Raw genomic sequence first — 13,496 nt, 5'->3', positions numbered from 1 at the left:
CCTGCACCATGGGTTGTTGGTCTAGTTCTATTGACCATTCATTTGTTTTACATACACATAGTCCACCTATTATAAAATATAAAAAGAAGAGAGATTTTGAAAAAAAAAATCAAATTCCAACCTCCATGTTGTATTGGATGTATTTGACTGATACCAGCGATGTACCCAATGTATGCCCCTATTTTTATTTTTTTTGGATGGACTCATATGGACTTGACTGAAAGGGCACTCCTCCAAATGCCTCGAACAATGGGGCAGTTGTACAGTTTGTCCTACAACCATTGATACCACCATATGGCAACTACAAATAGCAGAGTTTGTATGAGAGACTGAGTGCGAAGGGATTAGCCCCCATATATACATCAGCCAAAAAAAAAAAAAAAAAAAACAAGAATGTGACTAAGATGGAAAGGGGTCAAAGTAGCCCGAAGACTTCAAAATAGATGATAATGCTAACACAAACTCAATGCGAATGGGGATCTAAGATATAGAGAATTCATTACAACCATCCAATAACTCTGAGTTTGAACATTCAGTTGCAGAGTGTTTAAGCTTTGGTTTATAGAATGAATTTGGTAAACTTATCTTAATATGCAAGGAACTTGGCAGCATCAATACCCGTCTTCAGAACATTTGTAATCCCAAAGTCCACTCGGCAGCTACGATGCACTGACTAGCATATGTGGGCCATGTGCCATCTGTGACAATGCCTAGTAGAAGAACAGTACATGCATGCCGAGTGTATGGAAATGCAATGCACGATAACTTAGATAAACAGGTCCAAAATTGGATCATTTTCCATGCAAAGTAGCTAATTGCTCCAATACCTTATCACGTCATCTTCCACTAATTATTGCCATTGGGAAATAGTTTGCAACATCCTGCACGACTTCACACATCCGTCAACAAGTTGCAACAAATTATGATGTGAAGAAAGCCTTTTAGCCCAACTTCAACATAGAAAACTACCAAATGCAGGCTTTCTGAAAATGGTAGTCACAAATGTGTTAAAAGAAGAACAATAGAAAAATGTAGTTTGAGCATCGAAGTGTGGAATTCTCTAGACAAAAAGGTGGAAATGGTCTAAAAACTCATATGGATGGAATACCTTCTCATTTCTAGAACTACAGTGCATTTATGTCAGGTGACTGAACATTTGCAGAAGGAAGCCTTCTACACGATACAAATAAAATAAACACAATTAAATCCCTGTAGCATGTTTGTATACATATAACATAAACAAATCACAGAAAAAAAAAAGAAAAAGAAAAGAGAGAGATCATGTCAGAGGATACATATTTCAACAAAAAAATAAAAAAATGGAAAACAAATTTACTAGGTTGAACTTCAATAAAAATCTCATATGAAATTGTAAACCTAAATATGCATGTTTTAAGTACACCTTAGAATCAGGCACCTTCACATATTCTACAGAAACAAGAAGAATATTTTCAGGCTTCAGATCTATGTGAATAAGTCGCAAGTCATGCATAACTGTGAGAAGTACAGAATACAAATAACATAAGAAATTATCTGACCATGGCCTGGAGCATTTTAACATAGTACTCCCTATTGCTATACTTGTCCACAAAAAGTAAATTGTTGCGGAACTCCAAGTAACTAACTACTAAGAGAGAAGCATGTGGAAATGATAGAATATGGAAAGCAATAAACCATTCATAGAGTCGACAAAGTAATCATAAAAGACCGAAACTAACACAAAAAAGAAGAAGAAGAAGAAGAAGATAGAATGATTCCTCTACAATTGACACTAGATAAACACGTTTCACATTCAAATGATGCCTGCCAATTTCTCAAAAAAAAAAAAAAACACACACACACACTCAATGCAACTCATATCAAGCAAAACATTAAAATCCCAACAACATAATCAAATAAAGGAGGAAAAAAAATACCACAACACATACTAGAAATTTATTAAAGAAACACACACACACACACACACACACACACAAAAGCCATCACCATCATAGGCTAGGCCAATTGAACCAAACAACTCTTTTACTACATTCTGTTTCTTTATAGGCATTGACTCTATATTAAGCACATCCATCTATTTTAAGAGGTAATCAGAGAGTTGCTCAGTCCCTGCTAATTGTGAATTCATTGTGTTATATAGATTATGCAAAGACTGAATTTGTCAATATATAAAGTTTGAAAATGTCAATATCATAGCCCCTTGTCCAACAATGCAACCTGCAGCATATAAAAGAAAAAAGAAAAAAGAAAAAAGAGAAAAAAAAAAAAAAAAAAAGGACCACCTAATTGCATAAAAATATGAAATTTGCAGGTAATGCTGATAGATGGTGATTGAGAAGCTTTTGACCAATCAGGTATTTGATTACTTTAAACATAAGGAAATTGTATTCACAAAAATATTGTTGCTTTGTGATTTTCTAAGCTGTGAATCAAATCTTTCTTAGTACAAGACTTCTTTAATACAATGGAATATCAGAGAAGTGAAAAGAAGAATGAAGAAAATGTAAACTTCTCTATCCTTCTGCATATGCCACTTCAGTGTCCTTCCTGCTTCTGTTTTTCCTTCTCGAATAACACAAAACAGACAGAAACATAGAGCACAAATCAGAGAAATGAAGGGAAGAAAATATAAGGAAAAAAAAAAACTTTCAGAATTAATTTTAAGTTTTACTTGTACTCAAATGCCCTGTCATCTAATTAGTGGCACACATGAATCTATTAGTGATGGAGAGTAAGGTCTGGTAGGCAGAGCTGTTTGTAGAACTCTTACCAATCTAATTAGTGGCACACATAAAATTGTAGCTTAACATTTATTTTAACTGCACAAAATGGGAGAGCTAATCACTCAAAGTAGATCCATGTGGTAGTAGGAATCTGCTTGTCGTGGATAAAACACATACATCATGATGGGCCCCACAACTTTTCCAATAGTGCACAGTATTGACATTGGTGCTATGTGCCACACTACGCAATCCGAGTCCAAGGAGCACATGCAAAAGAAACATTCATTTCATACGCAGAACAAGTCCACAATTAAATCATATATCATGAGCTTACATTTATTTTGACCACACAAAATGGGGGAGCTGATAGCTCAAAGTAGATCCATGTAGTATTAGGAATCTACTTGTCATGGTAAGCTAATTAATGAGAGAAATAGATGGCAGAAAACAGACCTTTTTTCGAATGGAAAAGCTCTTTGTTTTTAGCTCCCTTTTGTAAATAATGATGAATTCTGTGCATAGAATCAATCAGATCCTCTAGAAAAACCCAAAAGACCTCCTAACATACTCAATACATGGCATACAGATAATGGCAGATGGTCTGATTTTTGCAACATATCACAGGATTCCTTCACAACACATCATAATCTACTTCAAACGATGTATCACAAGCGGATTGTTGCAAACAGCATATGGGATATTATAAGACAACAACAGATGGTGTCCAGCTGATTCTTCAAACACAAGATAAAACCAGTTCCTATAAATCACAAGCTGATTTTCCAAACCAAATATCGCAGGATGACAGTAGATGGTGTACATGGAAACACAGAGTAAAAAAATAAAATAAAAACAATGACTAACAGCAATGCTCAACACAGCAATGCTCAACAGGAGAGGGACCTAATTTCAGAAAATATCACTTATTAATTTTCCATAACTTTAAAAAAAATTTGCAGTCATCCAACCATACAACCATATGGGCCGACTCATGGGTAGAGAAAAAAAAATGGAACTCAAATGCGATCCACACAAAACATTCCTTGTTGAGACATTTCATCAAACAGTTAGCATACATGACATACAGGAGATTATATACAATGGATTTTTTAGTTTTTACAAGTGAGGCCATTGTTCATTGACCTAAATTCTGATATTATATATGATCCATGCACCAAAAATCTGAAAAAAGGGGCCCAACTTGTATAAAATGAAAAGAAAAAAATTAATAATAACTGGTAATTTACTAACAAATTGGAGATTGGTAAGGAACATAATCATTTATGTTTTTCATGTGAAAGTATACTCAGATGACTGAATGACTGAACATCTCTTTGTTGGAGTGCGACACAAAGCACCCTACAGACGAGTGAGACAGAACCTTCAACTGAGAACATCACAGCACCACCATAGCTTCTTTCCTCTCCTCCGCCACACTCACTTTCTCCCAGAACTCATTCTCGTCATCTGTTCTAAACCCGTTTTCGGTGGGCCTATTACATAGAGAGAGGGAGGGAGAGTGAGAGGGAGATCGAGAAAGAGGGTTGAGATCGGGAGAGGGAGATCGAGAGAGAGGGTTGAGATCGGGAGAGGGAGATCGAACGAGAAGGAGGGAGAGTGAGAGGGAGATCGATGGAGGGGGTTGAGATCAGAAGATCAAAAGAGAGGGAGATTAAGAGAGGGAGAGGGAGAGGGAGATTGAGAGAGGGAGACCGAGACGGAGACAGCGATGGAGATGCGAAATGAGGAATTTAGGGCTTTTGGCATTTTAAAACCCATCAGTAGTCTGCGGCAGATATAGAGCAACGTGCCTCTTGGGCCTTGTGGGGTCCACGCAAAGGTTTTTAGTCGAATCCATTCCGTCCATCTGTTTCAAAATAAAACAATAAAACAAAATAAGAAGAAATAAGAAGATCCAACACTCAATTGGGACACACCAACAAAACAGTGGAAAGAACCATGTATAACATAATGAATCCAGCACGCCGTTTCAAATTAGAAACGGCTTAAAGCCGTTTCTGAACCAAAATCTGAACCGTACCAGTTCGACAATTTTGGTGTAGTGCCACTGCAGATAAAGATTTGTGCATCAGGTGAGGCCAATGCATGGATGACTTGGGCTCAGCTACATGTACAAAATCATTGCATGGTTTAAAAGAGAAGTTGCCTAGGTCCACATTCAACATGTGAGTGGCCTGTTTCTTAACCAGGTCATCTAAGTTGTGTGACCAAACTGATGGATGGCTCGGGCATCCCTCGTGGCACGTGGACTTAGTGGAACTGTGACCAACCAACATTTCTTTTAAAGTAATTGATTTTGAGTACACCCATTTTAAATTTATGGATTTGAAAAACTACAAGAATGCGGTTGTAGGAAAAATGGGGTGTTTGCTAGTGATATGCAATGGAATTGCTTCAAGGTTTAGGTATATTTGATTTGCATTGGAGCTTGTATATGGTTGGATGCCACTCAGATCTTGGATTTATCAGGAAACCTATTTTCTGGAAAAATTCTGTCTGACATTGGGGTTTTTAGTAACTTGCAGGTGTTGAATATGTCTGGGAATTCTCTTGTGGGCACAGTTCCAGTGAGCATTGGGGAATTGAAGGCAATGAAGATGGCTCGACAATGAGGATTGAAAGAAGGGACTGCCAAAATCTCGATGTTGAGAAGAGAACTTCAGGAAATGTAAGGATCAGATTCCAAGCAAAAATATAATTGCAAATGGTCTTCATGTTCCGGCACTACGTGCTTTGGCAGTCATTGAAAAGGAGTCGGGCCGACCAAATTCTTGTTGGGCCATGCTTCAAAAAAGGCTTGAGGTTGTTTACACATGTTTTTGGTCATGGATCCGTCCGATTGCTACATCCTTTGGATAGATCGACTGGGTCATGGTTGCATTTGTCCTATTGGAATCTGATTCATTGTTATTCAGTTAGAAGCTTGATGCAGCTTATTTATACATATGCATTTCAGATTATAAGATCTTTCTACTTATTCCTCCATAAGGAGTAAGGACACTCATTTCATGCAATGGTTGCATCTAGGTAGCTTGATTTTACAGTAGAATATGGAACAGAATATTTGCCTTTTGGATTGACTGGTTTTTATTTTATTCCATGAACAATGTATCTGCTAAACGCATCTAAATGTGAACTAGTTGAAAAAAAAAATTTACACAAAAAAAGTTGTTTGGAAGCTGATATTTAAACCCAGCTTGATTGATTTGCATACACCTGTTCTCCATTTTGGGAATTGGAAAGCTACTCGTGTTTATTTTCTTGTTGTTTAGTCTCTCTCTCTCTCTCTCTCTCTCTCTCTCTCTCTCTCTCTCTCTCTCTCTCTCTCTCTCTCTCTCAAATTCTATTTTTTAATTACTGTTTTGCATTGTACGAGGGATGATGATTTGGAGGAGCTAGAGAAAAGCAATGTATTGTTGATGGGTCCAACTGGCTCAGGCATGGCCTCTACTTTATAAAGGCATGGAAGTGTTGGTTGTCTGCTACTTCATTTATCTATCACATTATTCTTGGTGCTTGCCTTAAGGATCTATGGATTTTTGCCTTCACGTGGACTGAGATTCATGATCTTGCTTACATACTGTAATATTAATTGTAAGGACATGGAAGACATTGCTTACAAAAACATTAGCTCGCTTTGTGAATGTGCCATTTTTTATTGCAGATGCAACAACGTTCACACAGGCAAGTTCATTTCTCATTTTCTCATTAGCTTCGTACATCTACAAAATCACTCTTTCAACTGTTTGTTGCAATTCTGATTTTTGTAGGATTGCATTTTATATGGTTTTGACTCATTGTTGCGAACTCAGCTGGTTGACTTGGGACTCACCCAAATCAACTCAGAACAGCCATATTCTGGGTTAACTTTCATTTGCATTGACTTGGTATTACTTGGCTGGCTCATGTCAACAGAACTCAGCTGTCATTCGGTTTTCTACTTGAATATCCAGGGCTGAGGCACAGCACATTGCACGACTTGCCCTGGTATTTTAGTGACTAGGCCTGCTTATTTTGGTGACTTGGCCACATTGCAGCTCTCTCTCTCTCTCTCTCTCTCTCTCTCTCTCTTTATTCATACATGTAAGCCTATTTGGACCATCAATATGATGTGCTCTTTGTTGATGGCTGACGCATATAAATGCTACCAGATTGGAAGATCATAATAGTCCACTCTTTTGGTCAACAGTCTAAATCACAAAAGTCATGGGCCGTACATTTATGGAATCTAAGAGGCAAGTGAGTTTGGATTTCATTTTTCATTGATTCAGTATCTCTTGGATTGCTTTATCTGGATTAGACTACTGTGCTTTTTTAATTTATTGGATGGCTGCTTAAGTTATATTTTCCTTTTCTTTTTCTTTTTCTGTTAGCTATTTGAGCTAACTTTATTATTGGTTGGTTTTTATCCTTCACGATTAGCCTTTCTTTGTCGAGTTTTATATGTTGTATTGAGATCATGTTTCAAATTAATGAGATTTTTCCCACCATTTTGTTATGATTTCTATAGCTAATTGATGACACGTGTGGATTGAGCAATTTTCTTACCTTGTACAGAAATTAATAGAGTTTCAAATTAATGAGATTTTTCCCACCATTTTGTTATGATTTCTTTAGCTAATTGATGACACGTGTGGATTGAGCAATTTTCTTAACTTGTACAGAAATTAACGGACTATAAAGGAAGGAAATTTAGAAGAAAAAAACTAGACTAAGGATTATTTCCTTTTCCTCTTCCTATCACCAAAAAAACAGAAAAAAAAAGTATTAAATAGGAAAGGAAAAAATAAAAGAAGAAAGAAAGAAAAAGAAAAATAACTCCAAAAAACCTTATTTATTTTCCACAAAACTGAAAATTTTCAATTACGACTTTGAGATTGGCAATGGGAAAACCTAATGTGTATGTTGTGTTCTAAGTGTTTTGTTATTGTATTGAGTCAATACTACTTGAGACTCGGACTCACTCAGCTTAGTGCAAAACTGTCATGTGTCAGGATTTCCTCACATTTTTGTAATATACATATATTTATATCTGAGTTTCATCATCACTACGGAGAAGAAGGGCTCCTCAGGGTTTTTTTTTTTAAAATATCATATTCACATTTTGGCTTGATTTTTCATGCTCCATTTGTTTGCATTCTTGTTCCTGAATGGAACAAAGGAACTATATCATCATATCCTGTTCATGGAGTTTTATAAGCATCTTAACCTCTTCTACTTGGGTTCCTCTTCTTATTCACTTCTATAGATATGTACTACTCTCTTTGTTATTATTTGGGATTGATTTTATTTTATTTTTTCCTTCATTTAGTGCATCATTTGCAGATATTGGAAGGACTTCTTAAATTGCCAAGGAACAGGGAATGCACTGACTGTAAAAGCAAGTAGGTATCTTAGTTGAATTGTGATAACGAATGATCTTTTATTTCTAAAGCTGGGGGACAAGGTGGATTTTCAATATTCTTCTCATTAAACACTTTTTGGCTTTTCTGGTCATTTGTTACATACTGCATTCAAAGCACCATGAGCAATAACAATATTCACATATTGTAATTCTCCTTTAAACAATACAGGAGCAAGTAGTGGGCACATGTCAGTTACGGATACTTCACAAAATGAGACATTGGAGGTTGGACCTGGGAATTTGAAGATGTCTTTTTCATCAACATCTGGACAACTGAAACGTATAGCGAATTATAGAATAGGGGTGAGTTGTATTTTCTTTCCTGATTACAAGCTCCTGGGTTAATTAGCTTCAAAGTTTCTTGTAAATCGGGCTTCTTTGACATATATAACTCCAAAATCTATGCCTTGTAATTAATTAAAACTTTACATATGTTATCCATTGGATTCCAGGACTCCTTCTTATGTCATTCAAACCCTTTTACATGGTTATTGCTATGTTTATAACTCTTGTAAATGGTAACATGCCTACCCAGGTGAAAGATTTGGATGTGGAACTTGAAAGTACTAAGCAGAAAAGTAAACAAAACCTGCAACAAGCCATCTTAATTGAAAGGGAAAGAGTTACTCAAATGCAATGGGATATGCAAGAACTTTGTAAGAAGTATTTAGAGATAGAGTTGAAGCTAAAGTTCAAACATGTTCCTTTTTTGTAATTCTTATGATAAGTCGAGCAAAGTGAAGTATTGTTTATTTAGAAATGTGACTGTGGGATGCATTGTATGATTTGATTGCTATTTGTAATAAATGCATCATTTTTTTTCCTGATTGCATTTTATGTACTATTCCTATCAGCATTAATTGTATTATCTTAGATGAGTTATCAATGGTTCTTGCAATGGAAACAACTACCATTATTATAATTTTTTTAAATTTTTTAAAAAATATCTACGGATTTTAGCCGTAGCTCTTGTTCTGAAAATCGTAGCTATTGCTAACTTTAGCATATTGCTATGGATTTCATTGCACTTTTAGCAACATATATTATCTATAGCCGTAGGTACATTTCGCTACAGAAATTATAGCTACGGCTTTTATCCGTAGCTAGTGATATCTATTGCTACGGATTTAATTTGTAGCCGTAGGTATATTTCGCTACAGAAACTTTAGCTACGGCCTTTATCCGTAGCTACTGATATCTATTGCTACGGATTTAATCTGCAGGCGTAGGTACATTTTGCTACAGAAATGATAGCTACGGCTTTTATCCATAGCTAGTGATCTCTATTGCTACGGATGTAATCCGTAGCGATAGGTTTTTGACCTTTAGCTACACCACCAATCGCTACAGACGTGCTATGTACTATATCCGTAGCAACAGGCCTTTAGCTACAGTTTTTATCCGTAGCCTTTTCCCCTTTTTTTGGTAGTGTAGGGATCCAGAAAGGGTTCCTTCACCATACTATTGCTTGGCCCGCTAGATACCCTAGGGGGCCCAAATGAGTCTTAGATTGACTCCAAAAATAAAAGAAGTAATCCCATTAACAACCAATGAGGGCCCAACATCTTGGGATAACCCAATGAGATAGATGAAGCATGTAAATGGGGCCCAATAATTAGGGTCAACCCACTTCGAGAATGATGCGAATGGACCTAACAAGGCCTAAGGGAATGTCACAATGAGGACATCTAACCATCATTACCCATCAATGTGGACAGCTAACCAACTTTGCTCCCAAGGAGTGGCCCACATAAGGGATTCATATATAACGTAACGACCACACATACATTACATTGGGCCTCACTCATGGGCCTCACATACATTGCATTGGGCTTCATACAAGGGCCTCAAATGTATCACAATGGGCCACGCTCACGGACCTCGAATACATCACAATGGGCCTCGCCCATGGGCCTTGAATACATCACATTGGGTCTCGCCCATGGGCCTCAGATACATCACAATGGGCCACACCCATGGGCCTCGAATACATCACAATGGGCCGCGCCCATGGGCCTCCAACCTATCGCAATGGGCCTCATCATATGGGCCGTAAACGCATCACCATAGGCCTCACATGTGGCCTCATATATAACAAGTGGACCGCACTGCTTGGGCCTCATATGCATCAAATGGGCCACATATCTGGGCCTTGAATACATCAAATGGGCCACGTGACATGGGCCTAACAATAAAAACAGGTGGGACCCACACATGGGCCAAAAATATATCATGGTGGGCCTCATGGATGGGCCGCACCAATGGGCCTTAAGTGAGCTTGGACCACACTAAAAATCATTTCAATAGTTGTAGTTGTAACATGTGTATCATTGTACACTATCATTCATTGGGGCACATGGCCCACTAATGATGATCAGCACTGTCCAAACATTGTCTAGGTAAATCAACACCATCCAAACTTTTCCCATGTAAATCAGCACCATCCAAACATTTCTCATGTAAATTAGCACCATCCAAACATTGTCTATGTAAATCAACACCATCCAAACATTTCCCATGTAAATCAGCACCATCCAAACATTGTCCAGCACCATCCAGCACTGTCTGAATGGTGTGGAGGAAATAAATACACCATGTGAGCCCTATAGTGGATGGATAGTTTGGACTCAATACATACCACACGTGGGACCCACAGAACTTGCTGACATCAGTCTAGCAGTGGGTCCCACCATCTATGTAACACCCCGTACTTTTAGTACTTGGGTGTCACCACGTGGGTCTAAATTAGCCTACATGTAAGTGGTAACACACGTAGCTAAATAACGCATGTCGAGTGATCCCACAACCTACATACATATATAATAAACAAATAAATAAATAAAGAGAGATAAATAAGTAAATGACAATGTATAGTTAACAAGGATAATAATTAAATTTCAATAATATAAAGTCATGAGACGGATAGTCCTAACTTATAGAATGGGACCCATGACATGAATAAAAATGCATGCATGTGGGATGGAGAAACTAATAATAATAGTAACAACTAATGATAGAAATATATAGTAACGATAATCAAATTAGCATTTGTATTGGTGTTGGTTAGTAAACCGTTTAGGAAGACATGCAATCATCCGTTAGAAACCCACTTGCATAGTCCCTAGGGCCTTTCTGACCGTTGGTATTCAAGAACAGCGCGATCTGACTAGCAGATCAATGAAACTCCACGACTAAGAGCTAAAAACATAGGGGAATGGCCCACTCGGGCCTTGGAACTGCTTCATCCTTTGTAAAAGGCCCATTTTGAACCAGAGGGACCTGATGGATGGAGTGGATTCCCAATCATCACGGTGGACCTCACATCAGGATGCACGTGCACCATGGGCAGTGCGCATACAATTCACTGGACCGTGGTATGCTGGTTGACCAGCGCTGACCCGACCATCCCAAAGAAGAAATTCTCTTCTTCAATTCATTTTCTCGCCAACGGACGGACGGCCTTCAGTGTGATGATCAGTGGCCCACCTACACTGCCCAGACGGGAGATCAGAACCGTCCATCGTGTTCACAACTAAAGTCTGACAAAACTTATTTTACATGGAGATGTACATGTGTGTTACCACAAATCCAGTCGCAAACGGACTGTAGTAAACCAAGTTTCTTAAAATGGAAATTTTGTTCCGTGCGCCAGCAGGTCGATCCGCGTGAGGGGTTTCTCCTCTCATCTCAGCCATTCACTGAGAGAAATCCCAGCCATTCAATAATTCTCCAAATGGGAGAGGATTTCCGCCCACCAAGAAACCAAAACCAATGGTCGGTTTCGGTTTTCGACTGCTGTACTTGGCGGTTTAGAGCAGATTGAATCGTGGGCGCTCATTACCCATCTAAGGGTCGTGAAGGAGCTAGGGTTGTTATAATATGGGACAGAAAACGTCTCTCCTCCGGTCGTTTACAAAGAACCCTAGAAAACCGGCAGCAAGCTTTCTCCATCGAACCCATCGCCTAAACCTCATTAGAGCTTCAATCCGACCACGCTCTGAGCTCCCATAAGCCTGTTTACATCGTCCCTAAGCACCATTTTGAAGAAAAATGCAGACGTTTGCGATCTGCCATTAATGGAGGGTCGTCTTCCCTGTTGGAAGCTCAGCCGGTTAGCTCCTGTTGTGATCCTTAGTCTCGACTCAGTTGCTGGGTGGACCATCTCTGATGTGGCCCATGCAGATTGGAGAAAGAAAGAAATAAAGAAACAGAAAACAAAAGAGAGAGAGAGAGAGAGAGAGAGAGAGAGAGAGAGAGAGAGAGAGAGAGAAGGATGTAGCTGTGCTGCTGCACTGGGCCAGGCCTGGTGACCGTCGGGTCTGGACTGAGTCCAGACCGAGTGGGGTGCGTCTGGTCCCATCCAGACGCCATTTGGACCAGATCTCACGCTGGGATTTCAACAGAAAAAGAAAGAGAGAAAAGAGAAGAAAGGATGAGGAAGAAGGAGTTAAGAAAACGAGGGAGAGGTGGTGTGTGTTGCACCGACTCGACCAGGCCGAGTTCAGCCAGGGTTGAGTCCAGACTAGGCCAGGGACCCTGCTGGGTGTATGGGCCTGAGTAAAGAGAAAAAGAAAGGAAGGAGAAGAAGAAAGAGATGAGAGACAGGAAAAGGAGAAACGAGAGGGAGGAGGTGGCTGGCAAAACTGGCCGAGTCAGGCTCAAACCGAGCTGAGTCCAGCTGGGTCGGGTTAGGTCCGGTCTCGCCCAAAAACCCTGCTGGCCTGGCTGTGCTAGCAAGGAAGAAGCTTAGAAGGTGGAGGGGTGTGTGCATTGTGGCTGCTTAGTCACTCCTGAGTTGACTCAGCGAGTTGACGTGTTGCACCAAGTGGGCCAAGCCCTGGGTTGAGCTGAGCATGGTCAGACTGAGTTCAGACTCAATCTGGTTTGTCCCTGAGTGAAGGAAGACAGAAAGAGAGAGAGAAGGAAGAAGTAGGGGAGCGAGGGCGTAGCCGAGTCAACTCGACTCGATCCGAGTCAACAAGGTGAGTCAACATTTTCTCCCCATTCTAGTTTTGTTTCGATGTACCATTATCAAATATTACTGTTGTAATTATTAGGATTACGAATATTAATAAAGATTAGTCATTAGCGGATCATTATGCTAAACAAATTATTATAAACAAAATGCAACTATTAACTAGTAGTATCTTATCTATTATTCTTAAATACTCATTGTTAATAGTCATTGGCGTCACCATGATGATTATTTTGCTACACTAACTAATATTAATTGTAATATTAATGTTAACAATTATTTTCTAATTATTAAATTAACATCGTTACCATTTCCATCATTATTAGGATTGTTAAATATTAGGATGCATGACCGTTAATAAATTATCTATCCT

The 13,496-nt window shown here is 38.8% G+C and overlaps 2 long non-coding RNA genes across 2 annotated transcripts; one reads left to right on the top strand and one right to left on the bottom strand.

Moving 5' to 3' along the window:
- Positions 1–2,314: 2,314 nt before the first annotated feature.
- On the bottom strand, positions 2,315–4,436 carry LOC131218331 (uncharacterized). The gene is made up of 3 exons (XR_009157645.1): positions 4,052–4,436; positions 2,672–2,763; positions 2,315–2,562 (listed from the first exon to the last, which is right to left on the bottom strand). It is a non-coding gene; the product is annotated as an uncharacterized LOC131218331 (long non-coding RNA).
- A 3,633-nt stretch (positions 4,437–8,069) lies between these two features.
- LOC131218330 (uncharacterized) lies at positions 8,070–8,975 on the top strand. The gene is made up of 3 exons (XR_009157644.1): positions 8,070–8,190; positions 8,318–8,451; positions 8,684–8,975. It is a non-coding gene; the product is annotated as an uncharacterized LOC131218330 (long non-coding RNA).
- The last annotated feature ends 4,521 nt before the right edge of the window (positions 8,976–13,496 follow it).

This window comes from Magnolia sinica, chromosome 11 (genome assembly GCF_029962835.1).
Source record: "Magnolia sinica isolate HGM2019 chromosome 11, MsV1, whole genome shotgun sequence".
NCBI classification, from domain to species: Eukaryota; Viridiplantae; Streptophyta; class Magnoliopsida; order Magnoliales; family Magnoliaceae; genus Magnolia; species Magnolia sinica.
The sequence above is the reverse complement of the archived record's forward strand: the minus strand, read 5'-3'. Positions and strand labels throughout refer to the sequence as shown.